The sequence below is a fragment of the Leptodactylus fuscus genome, unplaced genomic scaffold, assembly GCF_031893055.1.
Source record: "Leptodactylus fuscus isolate aLepFus1 unplaced genomic scaffold, aLepFus1.hap2 HAP2_SCAFFOLD_134, whole genome shotgun sequence".
Lineage (NCBI taxonomy): Eukaryota > Metazoa > Chordata > Amphibia > Anura > Leptodactylidae > Leptodactylus > Leptodactylus fuscus.
In genome coordinates, this window is record NW_027440156.1 from 124066 (window position 1) to 145512 (window position 21447).

Below are 21447 nucleotides of genomic sequence, written 5' to 3' on the forward strand. Positions count from 1 at the left end.
TGGCTCCGTAAGGAAAAAAGTGGGCGTTTCATATGCAGGTGCAGTAGTTGGGGAACAGCCGGGTGTCTCCTCTGCATATGTGGAGCGAGTCCCAGCGCAACCCCCTGATGCGGTCCAAATCGTTGGTAGGGAAGCCCTCCATCCCCCTCCAGTCCTGGAGCCGGGGGGAGACGCTCCCGACGACGAACTACTCACTGTTCCGGAAACCGACCCAGCTTTACTCCCGGAAGGGAACCTTATTAACGTCGATAGTTCTAATATTTATCTTGAACCATACAGTGCCTCTGGTTTGGTGGGGGGTCTGCTGGAGAGGGGGGCGAATGTCGCCTCGCCAGGGTCCCCCGTCTCCTCTCTGAGCACGCTTGAGACAGTCCGCTCCGAGTGGAGCGAAGTGGAAATTGAGGGGGGCTCTGGGGGTGAAGAATCCCTTTGAAGCACCCTGAGGATGATACTCTACTTTGAAAAAATTCTTCTTTTATAAAAAATAATGGCTGAATTACAAGGCGCCTCTTTTAACGTGAGGAGCATCCACTCAAAGAGGCGAAGAGTGACGGTTTTAGATTTTTTATCTACTTTGTTGGCCACAGTCTTCTTTCTACAGGAGTGCTGTATACCGCACCAAGCGAACTACGAAAAATACAAGAAGGATTGGACGTATGGACCTTCTGTGTGGTCAGGTTCCAATGAACCAAGTTCAGGTGGAGTGGCGATTCTTTTTAAGGGGGATGTTTTAATTGATGATATTAATGAAATTTTACCTGGCAGAATTTTATTGGTGAAAGTACGTATTAATGGGCAAAAATGGCAGTTTTTAAATTTTTATGGTTCTACGGATAGGAAAAAGAGGATAGAAATGTTAGAAATTTTACCGTTATTTATTGATAATTCGGCTCCTTTAGTTATAGCAGGTGATTTTAATTGCATTTTAAAAGGTGAACGTAGACTCTCTAGGGCATCCTCAGTGAATTATGATAAAAGCTCGGGGCTTTTAAAAAATGTTCTTATTGATTTTAATTTACAGGATGTCTATAAAAAATGCAATCCCAACGAACCTGAGGAAGCCGGTATGACATGGGGTAATTCTAACTGCAAATCGCGCATTGATTTTATATTCTGTTCTTATTCTCTAGAGCCATTTTATTGCCAGCCTTTTAATAACGTTTTATCGGATCATAAGGTTTTATGTTTTAAAATTAAAGCTGAAGGTCCTATGAATACTGTTAAAGGTACATGGAAGTTAAACATTTCCCTTTTATCAGATCCACAGGTTTTATCTGATTTTATTGTCTTTTATAAGAGGTGCAGACGGGGAAGACCCGTGACAGGCTCCATAATCCAATGGTGGGAATCAATGAAAGTGCGGATAAAAAATTTTTTCGTACAGGTGGGGAAAAGGAAGGCAAAAGAAAAACGTGAGTTTTATAAAATTTTAAATACCCGTTTGCAGACTCTTATTAAATTCAAAAACCATGGAATCCGTGTAGATAAAGAAATATATGAGGTGAAAGCAGAAATTGCAAAGTGCCTAGAAAAAAAGGGTAAGGAAATTATTTTTAGATCCAAGGTACAGCACTTGGATGAAAACGAAACCTGTTCTAGATATTTTTTTAAAAAAATCAATAATAAACGTTCACAGATGGAGGAGTTGGAGGGCGAAACAGGGATCCAGGGTATGTTACAAAAGACATACGATTTTTATGTGGATCTTTTTAATGAAAAGCAGGTGGATTTTAATTTTTTAGAAGATACTTTAAAAGAAATTGATTTATTTTTAGACCCTATCTCCAAAACTTTTTTAAAACAGGATATTGTGGAAAGTGAGATTTTAGATACTATCCGAAGTTTTAAAAAAGGGAAAGTACCGGGCTCAGACGGCATGCCCATAGAATTTTACGTTACTTTTTATGGAATTTTAAAGGATGACCTGTTTAAATTATTCTCTGAAGTTTTTACGCAGAAAATCCTCCCGGGGTCCTGGAGGAAAGGGATAGTGTCGCTACTCTTCAAAAAAGGAAACAAGAACGAAATCAAAAATTGGCGTCCTATAACGCTCCTGAACTGTGATTATAAAATTCTTGCAAAGCTCTGTGCGAATAGGCTGAAAACGGTAATTGGAAAAGTCATACATAGTAATCAGGTATGTGGGGTCCCCGGGAGGAGTTCGTGGGATTCTTTAAATTTATTAAAAGACGTGATATGTTACACAAAAGACAGAAAAAATACACTAGCAGTTTTATCTCTCGATTTTGAAAAGGCTTATGATAGAATATCTCACTTTTACCTTTTTAAAGTTTTAGAGAGAATGGGCATGCCGAGGTTTTTTATTAATTCAATGAGAGCATTTTACCATGACTGTACAAGTAAAATTTTAGTCAATGGTTTTAAGACTCAGGGCGTACTTTTAAAATCCGGTGTGAAACAGGGGTGTCCCTTATCCCCGTTATTATTTATTTGTGCGATCGAGCCACTTTTAAACATGTTGCGAAAAGACAAAATGGTGCGCGGAGTCCCCCTGCCAGGTGGGGGGGGATTGGAAGCCAAAGTCCTAGGCTATATGGACGATGTGGCAATTTTATGTAGGGACACCCCTTCGCTGCAAAGGTCTTTAAGACAGACGGAATACTTCTGCCAGGCGTCAGGTTTTAAAGTCAATTTTAATAAATGCAGCGTTTTAAATATCGGAAATATGGTTTTAAATGAAGTACCTGTCCCTGAGTCGAGCCCGGTACGAATTTTAGGGGTCTACTTTGATGAAATTAATAACGGCTTTTATAGTTGGGATCGGGTGGCGCAAAAAATAAATCAAAAGATTTGTATGTGGAATTTGAGAAACTTATCATTGGAAGGAAAGGTTTTAATTATTAAGATGGTGCTTTTACCTATTTTATTGTATCTTAGTTTGGTGTTTCCTCCCCCGGAAAAGAAACTACAGAAAATTATACGTGCGGTTTTTATTTTCTTCTGGGGATCGAGAATGGAGAGACTAAGCCGTGAGGTGGTGACAAAACCCAAACTAAAGGGTGGTAAAGGAGTGCCAGATTTTAAAACTTTTCTGTATATAAAATATTTCTGCTATGTTTTTAATTCTTCCTTTAAAGATCATTATCATGCATACTTTTTACGTTATTTTACGGGGTTTTTTATGAGGAGGCACGGGTGGCGTCAGCTGGTTTTAAGTGCACCGTATGCTTTTAATCAGCCTGAACAGTACAAAATTTTAGATAAAATAGTGCTCTCTTATAATCTAGTAAGTTTTAGCGTAAATGATCTTAGGAATAGCAGGAAAGTTTTACAGGTTTTACAGTCTCGAATTTTATGCGCCCCAGTTAAAAATTTTAGAGAGGAAAAATGTTTAAAAATATGGAAAATGACAAGCGCTAATTTTATTTCTAATCGACAGAAAGACATCGCATGGAGCGCCGCCCACGGATGTCTTCCGGGCCGGGCATTCCAGCACCGTAGAGGACTTACAACATCTCCAGAATGTCCCAGGGCAGGATGCGGAGGGCAAGAGGACTCAGAACATATTTTATGGACCTGCTGCTTTGCTACAATGTTATGGACTCGCATTCTGCCCCTTCTAACCAAAATTACCTCCATTACTGGACTTTCAAAGGACATGGTTATCTACGGATGTCTGGAGTGCCCAAACAGGACAAATCGCATGATGGCCTGGAAGATTTTTAACTCAGTGAAATTTGCTTTGTGGGCGGCGCGGAACATTTTAGTGTACAAACAAGAACTTTTAACTATTGAGGATGTTCTTAGACTGTCCTTTAGCGAGATGTATAACTATTATCTTTTAGATCAGAAATATCGGCCTCTCTTATTGCGCAAATGGTTTTTAAGGGAATGGGGTGCTATCATATGATTTTATCGCCATCAGATCCTTTCTTTTAATATAACTATGTTTATTCTGTGTAAAGTTGGTGTTTATTTATTGAAAGATGTTGTAATGGAATTTTTAAAATATTCAATAAAAAGATTCCCCCTCTGGGGGAAACCAACTTAAAAAAAAAATCTGTTCTTATCAGTTTAATATCTGATACGTCCCCTATCTGGGGACCATATATTAAATGGATTTTTAGAACAGGGAGCTGGAATCGGAGCTTGCTCTGTCCACTCCACGCATTGACCTGGTATTGCATTACTTCCAGGATCGGTGCACCCCTTTCCAATTCAGTTGAAAGAAAGAGACAGAGGACTGACCGACCAACAGAGAAGATTGCTGCACCTGGCAAGCTAGCAAAGAGAAAATTGACAGTTGGACGTGGCCTGATGCTGTGACTGACTCTACCTGAAAGGTACTTCATTAATTATTTTCTTTGATTGATTGATTGATTGATTGATTGATTGCAAATGACATTACTGCTGCAAAGTGTCTGATTTGCTGCCATTTTATTCAATTTTAAATGCATTGAATTCTTTTAAAATTTTTGGGCATAAATTTATTTCTGAACTTGCACTTGACCGGACACTTGAATGGGTGTGGTCAAACGGTGGGAGTGGTTTATGCAGATTCGCAAAATTCGGCAAAATCCGCTGGCGTCACAAGATAACATTTGCACATGTCACTTTGCCTTGCACAAAAGTTTTTCTTTTCTTTTTTTTCACTTTTGGTGGCAGGTAGGGAAAACCTGCACAAGCTAATTGATTTCTACTTCATTAAGGGAAAGGAAAAAAAAACAAAAAAAAAAACAAAATAGGGCTGCAGCAGCATGGTGCACACCTTGAGCGGTGCACAGTGAACACGGAAGGGCGCCAGAACAGGTGCCGAGCGCTTGCCATCGCTTCTCGGCCTTATGCCTAAGACCAAGTGTCATAGCTTGGTCTGGGTGGGAGAGCCGGTGTGATCGGGGGTCCGCCCTAGCCTTCTGGAAAGGACCGGAGCCATTTTCGTGCCAAGGGCATTTTTTCCATAGGAAACCATGACATCGGAACGCCATACCATCAGGTTCGTCTGTCAAAAAAGCATCACTGGAGAAGCAGGTTTGAAACACTTCATTGAAAAGGTACTGGAGGAATTGTTGCAGGTTGATGTTAAGCAAGTTTATTGCATCCAGCAATTTAACCACATAAAGACTTTTGACGTGTCATTTTATGAAGGTGGACTCTGCCTTAATACCTTTGAGAACACCAAAAAGTTTGCCAACCATGCTTATTTGCAAGACTTTACTGTGATCCCTCTGTTCTCTCAATTTGAAAAGGTTGTGACTGTACATATGTATAACCCATATTTGGAGAGAAAGTTGGTTAAAGCATTTCTGGGGCACTACTGCTCCTCTGTAAGGGGGGCAGTGGACCAGAAAAACTATAGAGGGGTTTACACTGGATTTTCCAAGTATTGGGTTAAATTCAAACCGGACCCAAGCGGAATTGGTGGAGTTATGCACCCTCCAGCAAACTTTACATTAGCTGGAGAGAGGGGGTTTTTGAGTTATCCCGGCCAACCACAGTATTGCCGTATTTGTCATCGTTTTGGCCACACAAAGGAATCCTGCGATGTGGGTGAGGCATGTAGGAACTGTGGGGCGACAGGTCACAGAGCTGACAAGTGCACTGAGGTGCGTAAATGCGACATATGTGGAGATACGGGACATACCTGCAGGAGGTGTCCAGAGGCCTCTGAGGAAGTCTTATTCCGGCTTGAGATGGAGGGGCGGATGGGCAGGAGTCTGGAGCGGCGAAGTTACGCCAGTGTGGTGAGCGCCCCTGCTGTTGGGGGCGCCGCTGCGGCTGTGACTGACCCGCCGGACTACGCCGAGTCAGACATACTGGGTGAGGTACAAGCGGCGGCATTGGAGGGGTTAATGGGCGCAGCTGAAGCGTGCAGCTCGGCTACGGCCGTGGCTGTAGCAGAGGCTGTGCTTGTGACCCCGCCCGGGCCAACTGTAATACCCGAGACCCCTGTATTAACCTCTGTACGGGACGCAATGGATGTTCTGGACTCTGCCTTGGAGGAGATGGTGGAGGAGGTGGTGTCCCCCAGTGTAAGCGGGGTGCGCCCCTCTGAAGTTATTGAATCCATGGAACTATCTGATGTCATTCCGCCAACCCAGGCTGCCAAACCAGCTGCAGCAGTGAGGGGGTTAAAGTCCAAACTGCCAGAAGTTTCCTCTGCTAAGAAGCAGAAAGTCGACCCAGAGCATGCTGGGAGCTCTGCTTCTGCAATACCCAAATTAGCAAAGCCTGTATTTTTGCCCATATTACCTGCTTCTCCTGCTTCTCCTGCTTCTCCTGCCGCTCCGGTGTCTCCGCTGTCCCCGGCATCATCTGTGGGGACGAGTTACCTGGAGGAGGGAGGAATTGATGAGTTAAAACGCATCACGCAGTTTCGGTCAGGTACCTGACAAGTGTGAATTCCGTGTTACCCACTAACATCTTCTTTCAATGCCAGCCTCACTCAAGATTTGCTCTCAGAACGTGAGGGTTTTTTCTGCTGCAGGGAGAAGATCTGCCATCTTGGACTTCCTGGCCACTAAAAAGTGCGACATAGTTTGCGTTCAAGAGTGCGGCCTAAACCGCATGCCGCGACGGAACGAATGGAACGGTATCGCTAAGTGGTCTTACACAAGCAGCAACAAAAATGACGGGGTGGGGGTATTATTGCAAAACCCTGATATTTGTGTTAAAAATTTTTCTGTTATTGAACCTGGCAGGTGTATCATGCTGGGGCTTTCATACCTAGGTTGGGATTTCCGCCTCATCAACACATATGCTCACACTTGTAAAAACAACAGGTTAGCATTGTTTGAGAAATTACGTTTTTATTTACAGGGTACGACTCCAGTTATCATGTGTGGTGACTATAACTGCACGTATGACAAAGTGAGTAGAGGCTGTGCCAAGCAATCAGGTACGGATATAACTGGTAACAAACTCAAATCTCTACTGAGTGAATTTAACCTGGTAGATGTTGGTGGTGTAAAAGACGCGGGTGATACATATTTCTCGGATAGCGGGAAAACCGCGTCCCGAATTGATTATTTCTTGACATCTGGTAAAACTGTAGAGTGTACAAACCTTACACAGGATCGTGTATGCTTTTCGGACCATGTCTGCATGGTCGCCACCTTTCAGGTGGGCCAAGTCCAGTATGGACGTGGGTTGTGGCGGTTAAACGCCAGATTATTGCGCAACCCCGCTGTTAAAAAAAGGTTCGCAGCCAGCTATAACGGCTGGAAACAAAAAATCAGCTCATTCCCCAACATTATTGAATGGTGGTTGTGGGTAAAGTTTAAAATTTCCTCCTTCTTTAAGAGGGAAGGACGTAAAAACGCCAAAGAACGGCGTCTCAGGTATTACTGGCAGTGCAAGAGACTGCTTTATCTTCAAAAAATAAAGGAGCTGGGCTACAATGTCCAGGCTGCCTTAAATAAAGAAAAGCAACTGGTAAACAACTGGTTTATTAACAAAGGAAAGGAAATTCAATTTAGGTCCCGGGTAAAGCATAAAGAGTTTAATGAAAAGTGTACAACCTACTTTTTCAAAAAAATGTGCAGTGGCAAGGATGTTATGGAAGGTGTGTATGGTGTGAATGGGGCTGAAGTGAATGGTGAGGGGATGTTGGGTGTGGTGCGTGATTTTTATGCTAGGTTGTTTGAAAGGAAGGTGTGTGATCTGGGGGTGGATGATGACTTTTTGGATGTGGTTGTGAATAAGGTGCCTGAGAGTGAGAGTGGTGTTTTGTTGGATGATGTGACAGTAAGTGAGATTGGGGATGTGGTGAGAAAGTTGAGTAAGAATAAGGCGCCTGGGTGTGATGGGTTGATAAATGAATTTTACGTATGGTACTGGGATATGATTGGTGCGGAAGTAGTGCGAGTGATGGTAAGCTTGTTTGAGGGACAGAGTATGCCTGCGGCAATGAAAAAAGGCACGGTGAAGCTCCTCTTTAAAAAGGGGGACAAGAAAAATGTAGCGAATTGGCGTCCTATCTCGCTGCTTAACGCAGATTATAAAATCTTCGCCAAAATATTGGGCAACAGGCTGCGGCAAGTAATCCATCACGTCATCCAGGAGGAGCAAACCTGTGCTATACCGGGGAGAAGTATGCATGAGAATACGGTATGTATGAGAGATGTGTTGGTGGACTGTAAGGAGCGAGGGAAAGGTATGATAGTGTGCGCGCTTGATTTCGAAAAGGCGTTTGACAGAGTGGGTCACGAGTACTTGTTTAAATTGTTAGAGAGGATGGGTTTGCCTGAGAAATTTGTGCGTTTATTGTATGGGTTGTATGAAGGTGCAAGGAGTTGCGTGTTAGTGAATGGGATGGTGAGTGGTGAGTTTGTGGTGGCGTCTGGGGTGCGGCAGGGTTGTCCCCTGTCCCCCATGTTATTTGTCTGCGCCATAGAACCGCTACTGTCCATGATACGCGCTGACAAAGTAATCAAAGGCGTATTTATTCCAGGCTCCAAGGGGTGTGCAATAAAGGTTCTAGCGTACATGGATGATGTGTGTGTGTTGTGTGAGAATATGTGTGATGTGCAGAGAGCGAAGTTGTGTGTAAGTTTATTTTGTGTGGGTACTGGTTTCAAAATTAACTGGCAAAAAAGTGAATTCAAGCCTTTTTTCTTCAATACAAACATCACTGACCCTGACATGCAAAAGGTGTCCGGGGATATCAAAATCCTTGGTATTAAATACAGTGAGGACCTTAAGGGGTTAAAGAATTGGGAGGAACTCCAGTCAAAAATTCAAAGCAAATTCAGCTTCTGGAGGCTACGGGAGCTCACATTCACAGGCAAGTTGCTTGTAATTAAAAGTATAATTCTCCCTATGATCCTGTTCGTGGCTACTGTCTTCCCACCGAATGATATGTTTCTCAAAAAGACATGTAGATTGTTGTTTATTTTTTTCTGGGGCAGTACGGTGGAGAAAGCTAGACGGGAGGTTCTATGCAAATCTAGGAGGCTGGGGGGACAAAACTTCCCAGACCTCTCTGTGTTTATTGGTTTAAACTATGTAAAATTTTTTGTACTTTCATTGCAGAAAAAGACCAAAGCTGCATGCATGGTAAGGTACTTGGCCGGTACAGTAGTAAGGCACTTAAACTGGCCTATTGATTATAAAAATTGCCCATATGCCTTTCACTGCCCTAAGCAGTACACATATGCTGCAGACTTCCTTAAAAAACACCAGTTGGAACATATCCCTATGGTTAGATTTGTGTCTGACAAAAAAAGTCTTTCAAAATTGTGTACCAACCAGGTACAGTGTCCCATACTTGGCCTAACTTCCGCAAAAGCAAAGGAAGTGTGGGATAAAATATATAAATATGACATATCAAATGCGCAGAAAGACGTAATGTGGTTATCGGCTCAAAATGTTTTGCCGGTCAGGTGCTCTCAACATAGGAGGGGCTTGGCGACTTCCGCAAACTGTCCCAGAACCGGATGTGCTGGTGAGGAGGACGTCCACCATCTCTTTTGGGGATGTCAGTATGCGAGGCAAGTATGGAAGAGTGTGAACGGTGTATGTAAGGAAATGACTGGGTTGGAATGTTTGTCAGGAGAGTTTGTGATGTATGGGTTGGTGAAACTAAGAAGCGTCAAAGCACGGGTTCTATGGATCTTTTTGTCCTGTGTAAAAGAGGTTCTGTGGAATAGCAGAAATATTTACGTGTTTAAAAAAGAGGAATTGAGCATAACTGATTGTCGTAATATGGTCTTGGAAAAGCTTTATTTTCACTATCAGGTGGACGCAAGTAAAAACCTGGATGCGGAAGGGTTCTGGAAGTTCTCCAAATGGAGAAGTCTGTTAACTTGATTTGTTTGTGTTTTTCCTTTCTGTAAACTCTGTTAAAATTAAAATTGCGAAAATAACCCAAATCTGAATGATGAATGGATTGGACTGATAAAGTATTTGCCCAGTACCAATCCATATCTGAGAGATATGGAAAAAAAAAAAAAAAAAAAAAAAAAAAAAAAAAAAAAAAAAAAAAAAAAAAAAAAAAAAAAAAAAAAATCTGTTCTTATCAGTTTAATATCTGATACGTCCCCTATCTGGGGACCATATATTAAATGGATTTTTAGAACAGGGAGCTGGAATCGGAGCTTGCTCTGTCCACTCCACGCATTGACCTGGTATTGCATTACTTCCAGGATCGGTGCACCCCTTTCCAATTCAGTTGAAAGAAAGAGACAGAGGACTGACCGACCAACAGAGAAGATTGCTGCACCTGGCAAGCTAGCAAAGAGAAAATTGACAGTTGGACGTGGCCTGATGCTGTGACTGACTCTACCTGAAAGGTACTTCATTAATTATTTTCTTTGATTGATTGATTGATTGATTGATTGATTGCAAATGACATTACTGCTGCAAAGTGTCTGATTTGCTGCCATTTTATTCAATTTTAAATGCATTGAATTCTTTTAAAATTTTTGGGCATAAATTTATTTCTGAACTTGCACTTGACCGGACACTTGAATGGGTGTGGTCAAACGGTGGGAGTGGTTTATGCAGATTCGCAAAATTCGGCAAAATCCGCTGGCGTCACAAGATAACATTTGCACATGTCACTTTGCCTTGCACAAAAGTTTTTCTTTTCTTTTTTTTCACTTTTGGTGGCAGGTAGGGAAAACCTGCACAAGCTAATTGATTTCTACTTCATTAAGGGAAAGGAAAAAAAAACAAAAAAAAAAACAAAATAGGGCTGCAGCAGCATGGTGCACACCTTGAGCGGTGCACAGTGAACACGGAAGGGCGCCAGAACAGGTGCCGAGCGCTTGCCATCGCTTCTCGGCCTTCTGGCTAAGATCAAGTGTAGTATCTGTTCTTATCAGTTTAATATCTGATACGTCCCCTATCTGGGGACCATATATTAAATGGATTTTTAGAACAGGGAGCTGGAATCGGAGCTTGCTCTGTCCACTCCACGCATTGACCTGGTATTGCATTACTTCCAGGATCGGTGCACCCCTTTCCAATTCAGTTGAAAGAAAGAGACAGAGGACTGACCGACCAACAGAGAAGATTGCTGCACCTGGCAAGCTAGCAAAGAGAAAATTGACAGTTGGACGTGGCCTGATGCTGTGACTGACTCTACCTGAAAGGTACTTCATTAATTATTTTCTTTGATTGATTGATTGATTGATTGATTGATTGCAAATGACATTACTGCTGCAAAGTGTCTGATTTGCTGCCATTTTATTCAATTTTAAATGCATTGAATTCTTTTAAAATTTTTGGGCATAAATTTATTTCTGAACTTGCACTTGACCGGACACTTGAATGGGTGTGGTCAAACGGTGGGAGTGGTTTATGCAGATTCGCAAAATTCGGCAAAATCCGCTGGCGTCACAAGATAACATTTGCACATGTCACTTTGCCTTGCACAAAAGTTTTTCTTTTCTTTTTTTTCACTTTTGGTGGCAGGTAGGGAAAACCTGCACAAGCTAATTGATTTCTACTTCATTAAGGGAAAGGAAAAAAAAACAAAAAAAAAAACAAAATAGGGCTGCAGCAGCATGGTGCACACCTTGAGCGGTGCACAGTGAACACGGAAGGGCGCCAGAACAGGTGCCGAGCGCTTGCCATCGCTTCTCGGCCTTATGGCTACGACCAAGTGCAGGTCTAACTTGTCTAGTCGTACCAAGTGAGGTATTGGGGTACCCCCCCTTCGGCCTTGCAGGTGTCCCACAGGTTCTAATTTCTTGTGAATCTTGTGGGCCCTGCTTGCTGCTATTGGAGGGGGGCTTAGCCCCCAATAACGAGTCGCGATCGACTCCTGGAGGGCGGCAGCCTGACAGGAGGAAGCGTGATCGATTTGTGTCCCTAGATACAGATCGCTACTGCCAATACGATGGATCAGGAACTGGGTCCGGATAAGATCCCGGCTTTTGCCCGGGTGGCGAATACAGTACGATTCTGCGTGGCGGAAGTGCGGAGACCCTCCTTCACCATGAAGATCTTGGTGCAGACGATCCTAAAAGACGTGTTCAACGTGATGAAGCATGAAATTTTGGCGATTCAAGATTATCCGAAATCTGGCATCTACGATGTAACCTTTACAGGAGAAGGTATTCATAGATCTGTCCTCTCTAAGCTGCTTGTTGTTGCAGATGATGATCCAAGACTGGCACATATGGTTATTTTTGGACATGAGCTAGAATTGGTCAAAAACATTGTTGTAAAGATGTACTGTCCTTTAGCCAGACAACTGGAAATTACAACTTATTTAGAAAAATTTTTCCCCAAAGTGAAGTTTTTAAACCGGATCTTGAATGACGAGGGTGTCTGGACCTCTAAATGGAGGTTCCAAGTAGCCTGCAGGAGAAATATACTACACCCAGCTGGTTTTGAAATCCCCCCAGCCAGATTCAAGTTTGGGGACTTTGTGGGGGACTTTTTCTACACAGGCATGCCTCCCTATTGCCGCATTTGTAGGCACTATGGACATTACAAAGAATTTTGCCACAGTAAGTGCAGAAAATGCGGAAGTCAGGATCATGAGCAAGATGAGTGCACTATGGGCAAAAGATGTAGTTATTGCTTTTTAACCACTCATTTATATCGTGACTGTCCTGTAAGGGAAGCCGGAAAGGTGGCGGAGAACGAGGAGATCTGCAGAGGTCTTCTGAGTGACATCCCGGAACCTGGAGATCGTCCGGAGGATCAAGTGCCTGAGATTGAAGGTCCGGGTGAAGTGCGGCGTGAGGAGGTAAGGCCCTCAGGGCTCCCAGGTCATAGTGCTGCGCAGGTGACCAGATCCCAGACTGTAAGGGAGGAGATGGGTGGAGAGCAGGGCTCCAGCCGTGAATCAGACGGTATGGACACCAGCGGACCCCGAGAGCGAAAAAAAAAGAAAAAGAGGCAAAGGAGGAGAAGTGGTGAGCAGCAGGAGGGGGAAGCTTCTGAGGAGGAGACTCCGGATGAGGCTGACCCCCCTGCAAGAAAGGTTTCTGCCAAAGTGGTAGGTTCTCAGAGCGGGGACCCAGGTGGCTCCGTAAGGAAAAAAGTGGGCGTTTCATATGCAGGTGCAGTAGTTGGGGAACAGCCGGGTGTCTCCTCTGCATATGTGGAGCGAGTCCCAGCGCAACCCCCTGATGCGGTCCAAATCGTTGGTAGGGAAGCCCTCCATCCCCCTCCAGTCCTGGAGCCGGGGGGAGACGCTCCCGACGACGAACTACTCACTGTTCCGGAAACCGACCCAGCTTTACTCCCGGAAGGGAACCTTATTAACGTCGATAGTTCTAATATTTATCTTGAACCATACAGTGCCTCTGGTTTGGTGGGGGGTCTGCTGGAGAGGGGGGCGAATGTCGCCTCGCCAGGGTCCCCCGTCTCCTCTCTGAGCACGCTTGAGACAGTCCGCTCCGAGTGGAGCGAAGTGGAAATTGAGGGGGGCTCTGGGGGTGAAGAATCCCTTTGAAGCACCCTGAGGATGATACTCTACTTTGAAAAAATTCTTCTTTTATAAAAAATAATGGCTGAATTACAAGGCGCCTCTTTTAACGTGAGGAGCATCCACTCAAAGAGGCGAAGAGTGACGGTTTTAGATTTTTTATCTACTTTGTTGGCCACAGTCTTCTTTCTACAGGAGTGCTGTATACCGCACCAAGCGAACTACGAAAAATACAAGAAGGATTGGACGTATGGACCTTCTGTGTGGTCAGGTTCCAATGAACCAAGTTCAGGTGGAGTGGCGATTCTTTTTAAGGGGGATGTTTTAATTGATGATATTAATGAAATTTTACCTGGCAGAATTTTATTGGTGAAAGTACGTATTAATGGGCAAAAATGGCAGTTTTTAAATTTTTATGGTTCTACGGATAGGAAAAAGAGGATAGAAATGTTAGAAATTTTACCGTTATTTATTGATAATTCGGCTCCTTTAGTTATAGCAGGTGATTTTAATTGCATTTTAAAAGGTGAACGTAGACTCTCTAGGGCATCCTCAGTGAATTATGATAAAAGCTCGGGGCTTTTAAAAAATGTTCTTATTGATTTTAATTTACAGGATGTCTATAAAAAATGCAATCCCAACGAACCTGAGGAAGCCGGTATGACATGGGGTAATTCTAACTGCAAATCGCGCATTGATTTTATATTCTGTTCTTATTCTCTAGAGCCATTTTATTGCCAGCCTTTTAATAACGTTTTATCGGATCATAAGGTTTTATGTTTTAAAATTAAAGCTGAAGGTCCTATGAATACTGTTAAAGGTACATGGAAGTTAAACATTTCCCTTTTATCAGATCCACAGGTTTTATCTGATTTTATTGTCTTTTATAAGAGGTGCAGACGGGGAAGACCCGTGACAGGCTCCATAATCCAATGGTGGGAATCAATGAAAGTGCGGATAAAAAATTTTTTCGTACAGGTGGGGAAAAGGAAGGCAAAAGAAAAACGTGAGTTTTATAAAATTTTAAATACCCGTTTGCAGACTCTTATTAAATTCAAAAACCATGGAATCCGTGTAGATAAAGAAATATATGAGGTGAAAGCAGAAATTGCAAAGTGCCTAGAAAAAAAGGGTAAGGAAATTATTTTTAGATCCAAGGTACAGCACTTGGATGAAAACGAAACCTGTTCTAGATATTTTTTTAAAAAAATCAATAATAAACGTTCACAGATGGAGGAGTTGGAGGGCGAAACAGGGATCCAGGGTATGTTACAAAAGACATACGATTTTTATGTGGATCTTTTTAATGAAAAGCAGGTGGATTTTAATTTTTTAGAAGATACTTTAAAAGAAATTGATTTATTTTTAGACCCTATCTCCAAAACTTTTTTAAAACAGGATATTGTGGAAAGTGAGATTTTAGATACTATCCGAAGTTTTAAAAAAGGGAAAGTACCGGGCTCAGACGGCATGCCCATAGAATTTTACGTTACTTTTTATGGAATTTTAAAGGATGACCTGTTTAAATTATTCTCTGAAGTTTTTACGCAGAAAATCCTCCCGGGGTCCTGGAGGAAAGGGATAGTGTCGCTACTCTTCAAAAAAGGAAACAAGAACGAAATCAAAAATTGGCGTCCTATAACGCTCCTGAACTGTGATTATAAAATTCTTGCAAAGCTCTGTGCGAATAGGCTGAAAACGGTAATTGGAAAAGTCATACATAGTAATCAGGTATGTGGGGTCCCCGGGAGGAGTTCGTGGGATTCTTTAAATTTATTAAAAGACGTGATATGTTACACAAAAGACAGAAAAAATACACTAGCAGTTTTATCTCTCGATTTTGAAAAGGCTTATGATAGAATATCTCACTTTTACCTTTTTAAAGTTTTAGAGAGAATGGGCATGCCGAGGTTTTTTATTAATTCAATGAGAGCATTTTACCATGACTGTACAAGTAAAATTTTAGTCAATGGTTTTAAGACTCAGGGCGTACTTTTAAAATCCGGTGTGAAACAGGGGTGTCCCTTATCCCCGTTATTATTTATTTGTGCGATCGAGCCACTTTTAAACATGTTGCGAAAAGACAAAATGGTGCGCGGAGTCCCCCTGCCAGGTGGGGGGGGATTGGAAGCCAAAGTCCTAGGCTATATGGACGATGTGGCAATTTTATGTAGGGACACCCCTTCGCTGCAAAGGTCTTTAAGACAGACGGAATACTTCTGCCAGGCGTCAGGTTTTAAAGTCAATTTTAATAAATGCAGCGTTTTAAATATCGGAAATATGGTTTTAAATGAAGTACCTGTCCCTGAGTCGAGCCCGGTACGAATTTTAGGGGTCTACTTTGATGAAATTAATAACGGCTTTTATAGTTGGGATCGGGTGGCGCAAAAAATAAATCAAAAGATTTGTATGTGGAATTTGAGAAACTTATCATTGGAAGGAAAGGTTTTAATTATTAAGATGGTGCTTTTACCTATTTTATTGTATCTTAGTTTGGTGTTTCCTCCCCCGGAAAAGAAACTACAGAAAATTATACGTGCGGTTTTTATTTTCTTCTGGGGATCGAGAATGGAGAGACTAAGCCGTGAGGTGGTGACAAAACCCAAACTAAAGGGTGGTAAAGGAGTGCCAGATTTTAAAACTTTTCTGTATATAAAATATTTCTGCTATGTTTTTAATTCTTCCTTTAAAGATCATTATCATGCATACTTTTTACGTTATTTTACGGGGTTTTTTATGAGGAGGCACGGGTGGCGTCAGCTGGTTTTAAGTGCACCGTATGCTTTTAATCAGCCTGAACAGTACAAAATTTTAGATAAAATAGTGCTCTCTTATAATCTAGTAAGTTTTAGCGTAAATGATCTTAGGAATAGCAGGAAAGTTTTACAGGTTTTACAGTCTCGAATTTTATGCGCCCCAGTTAAAAATTTTAGAGAGGAAAAATGTTTAAAAATATGGAAAATGACAAGCGCTAATTTTATTTCTAATCGACAGAAAGACATCGCATGGAGCGCCGCCCACGGATGTCTTCCGGGCCGGGCATTCCAGCACCGTAGAGGACTTACAACATCTCCAGAATGTCCCAGGGCAGGATGCGGAGGGCAAGAGGACTCAGAACATATTTTATGGACCTGCTGCTTTGCTACAATGTTATGGACTCGCATTCTGCCCCTTCTAACCAAAATTACCTCCATTACTGGACTTTCAAAGGACATGGTTATCTACGGATGTCTGGAGTGCCCAAACAGGACAAATCGCATGATGGCCTGGAAGATTTTTAACTCAGTGAAATTTGCTTTGTGGGCGGCGCGGAACATTTTAGTGTACAAACAAGAACTTTTAACTATTGAGGATGTTCTTAGACTGTCCTTTAGCGAGATGTATAACTATTATCTTTTAGATCAGAAATATCGGCCTCTCTTATTGCGCAAATGGTTTTTAAGGGAATGGGGTGCTATCATATGATTTTATCGCCATCAGATCCTTTCTTTTAATATAACTATGTTTATTCTGTGTAAAGTTGGTGTTTATTTATTGAAAGATGTTGTAATGGAATTTTTAAAATATTCAATAAAAAGATTCCCCCTCTGGGGGAAACCAACTTAAAAAAAAAATCTGTTCTTATCAGTTTAATATCTGATACGTCCCCTATCTGGGGACCATATATTAAATGGATTTTTAGAACAGGGAGCTGGAATCGGAGCTTGCTCTGTCCACTCCACGCATTGACCTGGTATTGCATTACTTCCAGGATCGGTGCACCCCTTTCCAATTCAGTTGAAAGAAAGAGACAGAGGACTGACCGACCAACAGAGAAGATTGCTGCACCTGGCAAGCTAGCAAAGAGAAAATTGACAGTTGGACGTGGCCTGATGCTGTGACTGACTCTACCTGAAAGGTACTTCATTAATTATTTTCTTTGATTGATTGATTGATTGATTGATTGATTGCAAATGACATTACTGCTGCAAAGTGTCTGATTTGCTGCCATTTTATTCAATTTTAAATGCATTGAATTCTTTTAAAATTTTTGGGCATAAATTTATTTCTGAACTTGCACTTGACCGGACACTTGAATGGGTGTGGTCAAACGGTGGGAGTGGTTTATGCAGATTCGCAAAATTCGGCAAAATCCGCTGGCGTCACAAGATAACATTTGCACATGTCACTTTGCCTTGCACAAAAGTTTTTCTTTTCTTTTTTTTCACTTTTGGTGGCAGGTAGGGAAAACCTGCACAAGCTAATTGATTTCTACTTCATTAAGGGAAAGGAAAAAAAAACAAAAAAAAAAACAAAATAGGGCTGCAGCAGCATGGTGCACACCTTGAGCGGTGCACAGTGAACACGGAAGGGCGCCAGAACAGGTGCCGAGCGCTTGCCATCGCTTCTCGGCCTTCTGGCTAAGATCAAGTGTAGTATCTGTTCTTATCAGTTTAATATCTGATACGTCCCCTATCTGGGGACCATATATTAAATGGATTTTTAGAACAGGGAGCTGGAATCGGAGCTTGCTCTGTCCACTCCACGCATTGACCTGGTATTGCATTACTTCCAGGATCGGTGCACCCCTTTCCAATTCAGTTGAAAGAAAGAGACAGAGGACTGACCGACCAACAGAGAAGATTGCTGCACCTGGCAAGCTAGCAAAGAGAAAATTGACAGTTGGACGTGGCCTGATGCTGTGACTGACTCTACCTGAAAGGTACTTCATTAATTATTTTCTTTGATTGATTGATTGATTGATTGATTGATTGCAAATGACATTACTGCTGCAAAGTGTCTGATTTGCTGCCATTTTATTCAATTTTAAATGCATTGAATTCTTTTAAAATTTTTGGGCATAAATTTATTTCTGAACTTGCACTTGACCGGACACTTGAATGGGTGTGGTCAAACGGTGGGAGTGGTTTATGCAGATTCGCAAAATTCGGCAAAATCCGCTGGCGTCACAAGATAACATTTGCACATGTCACTTTGCCTTGCACAAAAGTTTTTCTTTTCTTTTTTTTCACTTTTGGTGGCAGGTAGGGAAAACCTGCACAAGCTAATTGATTTCTACTTCATTAAGGGAAAGGAAAAAAAAACAAAAAAAAAAACAAAATAGGGCTGCAGCAGCATGGTGCACACCTTGAGCGGTGCACAGTGAACACGGAAGGGCGCCAGAACAGGTGCCGAGCGCTTGCCATCGCTTCTCGGCCTTTTGGCTAAGATCAAGTGTAGTCCTGGTGCTGTTTAGTGTATCAGGGCTGCCAAAGATCTTAGCCGGAGGTGCCCCGGGTACCCTCTACTCTGCCTGGTAGGGAAGGTCAGGTTCATAGCCTGGCTGGAACTACCTGCTGCTATTGGGTTTGAGGCTTAGTCCCGGGGCAACGAGGAGCGATCACCTGGAGAATCTACTGAGGCTCGCAGGTTCTGAGCTAAATACCGCTTGACTAATACGGTTTTTTCTTGTCTTTTGACATGGAGCTGAGAAGGAAGAAGTTCTGCCTGAGGTTCTTCCTTAAGAAAGATGCCGCTAAAGCCGATGACTGGTCGGAGATGTCGGTGGTGAGGATTCTGGAGGATTGCCTGATGGTGCGGAAAGAGGACGTCCTGGCCATGCAATGGAACGCCACCAAGAGGTCTTGCGATGTCACCTTCACTTCGGAGCAACTGTGTTCGGAGGCCTTCCTCAGATGGTACGGGGGCGGGACCACTGGAGTCAGAGACCGAGTGAGCTGCTTGACTTCCTTGCACGGTGGCTGGAAATCGCTGGTCGTTTCAATGGATGATCCTTTTGTGGATGCAGCGGACATTACGGACTATATGAGACTTTATGTGCCTATGTGCAGGTTCAAGAAGGACTTATTGAACCAAGCCGGATATTGGACTGGCAAAAGACGTTTTTCAGTCTGGATAGAGGAAAAGGACATGGACATATTTAATGGAGCAATCCAGTTTGGCGGTAAGACTGGTTTTGCCTTTTGGGAGGACTTTAAGGGGAAATCCCCTAAGAAAAAGGAGAAAGAGACTGTGTTGCCGGAGGAGGAAAATTCCCTGGACAAGACAGAGACTGAGAGTGTCTTTTCGGAGACTGTTATTTCTGATGTTTCTTTTGCAGATTTTACTCCTGTTCGTGATGGATCACAGGAGCCTGGTAATCAAAAATGTAAAAAAATGATGAAATGTATAGAACAAGTAAAAGAATGTAAATTGATATTGGAAAAAGTGGTAGAGAAGGAATTAGTTGCAGAAATTGTAAAAGTGACTGAGAGTAAGGTTCTAAGGGTGGAAACAAAGGGAAAGATGTCAGTCGAAGTTAAAGGCTTTAAAAATAGTAAAGAAGGAGGGGATTATGTAAGAGGGAGGTTTCCTGAAATAAAAGATTCAATAGAAAACTATGAGGATTTTTTGAGGGAATTAAAGGAAGTGTTCCTTAAAAATAAGGAAGAGTTTATCAAGAGATATATATTTCTTGATAGTTTGAAACAGTATTTTTTGGGGGTAGATATGCAAGACTGGGCACAGGGAGCGGTGGAGGCCTTGGTCACGTTTGCAATAGTGAATGGTTACTTAAGGGATAAAAACTGAAAAGTAAAAGAATAGAGATGAGAAATGTAAATTAGGGTGGATAAGGTTGTTCTATGTGATGTATTTGTATGTCTTGTGTTTATGTGTGTAAACTAAGTTGGAAATACTGATGATGATGCGTGTTTTTGTAATTTTGTATAAAAAGAAAGTTGAAGATATGTGTATTGTTTATATGTATTGTAAATATTTTGTTTAATAAAATGCTACCCGTTGTGGTAGACTTCAACTTAAAAAAAAATCTGTTCTTATCAGTTTAATATCTGATACGTCCCCTATCTGGGGACCATATATTAAATGGATTTTTAGAACAGGGAGCTGGAATCGGAGCTTGCTCTGTCCACTCCACGCATTGACCTGGTATTGCATTACTTCCAGGATCGGTGCACCCCTTTCCAATTCAGTTGAAAGAAAGAGACAGAGGACTGACCGACCAACAGAGAAGATTGCTGCACCTGGCAAGCTAGCAAAGAGAAAATTGACAGTTGGACGTGGCCTGATGCTGTGACTGACTCTACCTGAAAGGTACTTCATTAATTATTTTCTTTGATTGATTGATTGATTGATTGATTGATTGCAAATGACATTACTGCTGCAAAGTGTCTGATTTGCTGCCATTTTATTCAATTTTAAATGCATTGAATTCTTTTAAAATTTTTGGGCATAAATTTATTTCTGAACTTGCACTTGACCGGACACTTGAATGGGTGTGGTCAAACGGTGGGAGTGGTTTATGCAGATTCGCAAAATTCGGCAAAATCCGCTGGCGTCACAAGATAACATTTGCACATGTCACTTTGCCTTGCACAAAAGTTTTTCTTTTCTTTTTTTTCACTTTTGGTGGCAGGTAGGGAAAACCTGCACAAGCTAATTGATTTCTACTTCATTAAGGGAAAGGAAAAAAAAACAAAAAAAAAAACAAAATAGGGCTGCAGCAGCATGGTGCACACCTTGAGCGGTGCACAGTGAACACGGAAGGGCGCCAGAACAGGTGCCGAGCGCTTGCCATCGCTTCTCGGCCTTCTGGCTAAGATCAAGTGTAGTATCTGTTCTTATCAGTTTAATATCTGATACGTCCCCTATCTGGGGACCATATATTAAATGGATTTTTAGAACAGGGAGCTGGAATCGGAGCTTGCTCTGTCCACTCCACGCATTGACCTGGTATTGCATTACTTCCAGGATCGGTGCACCCCTTTCCAATTCAGTTGAAAGAAAGAGACAGAGGACTGACCGACCAACAGAGAAGATTGCTGCACCTGGCAAGCTAGCAAAGAGAAAATTGACAGTTGGACGTGGCCTGATGCTGTGACTGACTCTACCTGAAAGGTACTTCATTAATTATTTTCTTTGATTGATTGATTGATTGATTGATTGATTGATTGCAAATGACATTACTGCTGCAAAGTGTCTGATTTGCTGCCATTTTATTCAATTTTAAATGCATTGAATTCTTTTAAAATTTTTGGGCATAAATTTATTTCTGAACTTGCACTTGACCGGACACTTGAATGGGTGTGGTCAAACGGTGGGAG

General features: G+C 42.1%; 6 non-coding genes and 1 pseudogene across 6 annotated transcripts; all 7 read left to right on the plus strand.

Moving 5' to 3' along the window:
- The first annotated feature begins 3980 nt into the window (after positions 1-3980).
- On the plus strand, positions 3981-4173 carry LOC142187144 (U2 spliceosomal RNA). Its single transcript, XR_012712498.1, has one exon. It is a non-coding gene; the product is annotated as a U2 spliceosomal RNA (small nuclear RNA).
- Positions 4174-9948: 5775 nt separating this feature from the next.
- Positions 9949-10119, plus strand: LOC142187156 (U2 spliceosomal RNA; annotated as a pseudogene).
- Positions 10120-10732: 613 nt separating this feature from the next.
- On the plus strand, positions 10733-10923 carry LOC142187181 (U2 spliceosomal RNA). Its single transcript, XR_012712523.1, has one exon. It is a non-coding gene; the product is annotated as a U2 spliceosomal RNA (small nuclear RNA).
- Positions 10924-16919: 5996 nt separating this feature from the next.
- LOC142187145 (U2 spliceosomal RNA) lies at positions 16920-17112 on the plus strand. The gene has a single exon (XR_012712499.1). It is a non-coding gene; the product is annotated as a U2 spliceosomal RNA (small nuclear RNA).
- A 613-nt stretch (positions 17113-17725) lies between these two features.
- On the plus strand, positions 17726-17916 carry LOC142187182 (U2 spliceosomal RNA). The gene has a single exon (XR_012712524.1). It is a non-coding gene; the product is annotated as a U2 spliceosomal RNA (small nuclear RNA).
- Positions 17917-20118: 2202 nt separating this feature from the next.
- On the plus strand, positions 20119-20306 carry LOC142187134 (U2 spliceosomal RNA). The gene has a single exon (XR_012712494.1). It is a non-coding gene; the product is annotated as a U2 spliceosomal RNA (small nuclear RNA).
- A 613-nt stretch (positions 20307-20919) lies between these two features.
- Positions 20920-21110, plus strand: LOC142187183 (U2 spliceosomal RNA). Its single transcript, XR_012712525.1, has one exon. It is a non-coding gene; the product is annotated as a U2 spliceosomal RNA (small nuclear RNA).
- The last annotated feature ends 337 nt before the right edge of the window (positions 21111-21447 follow it).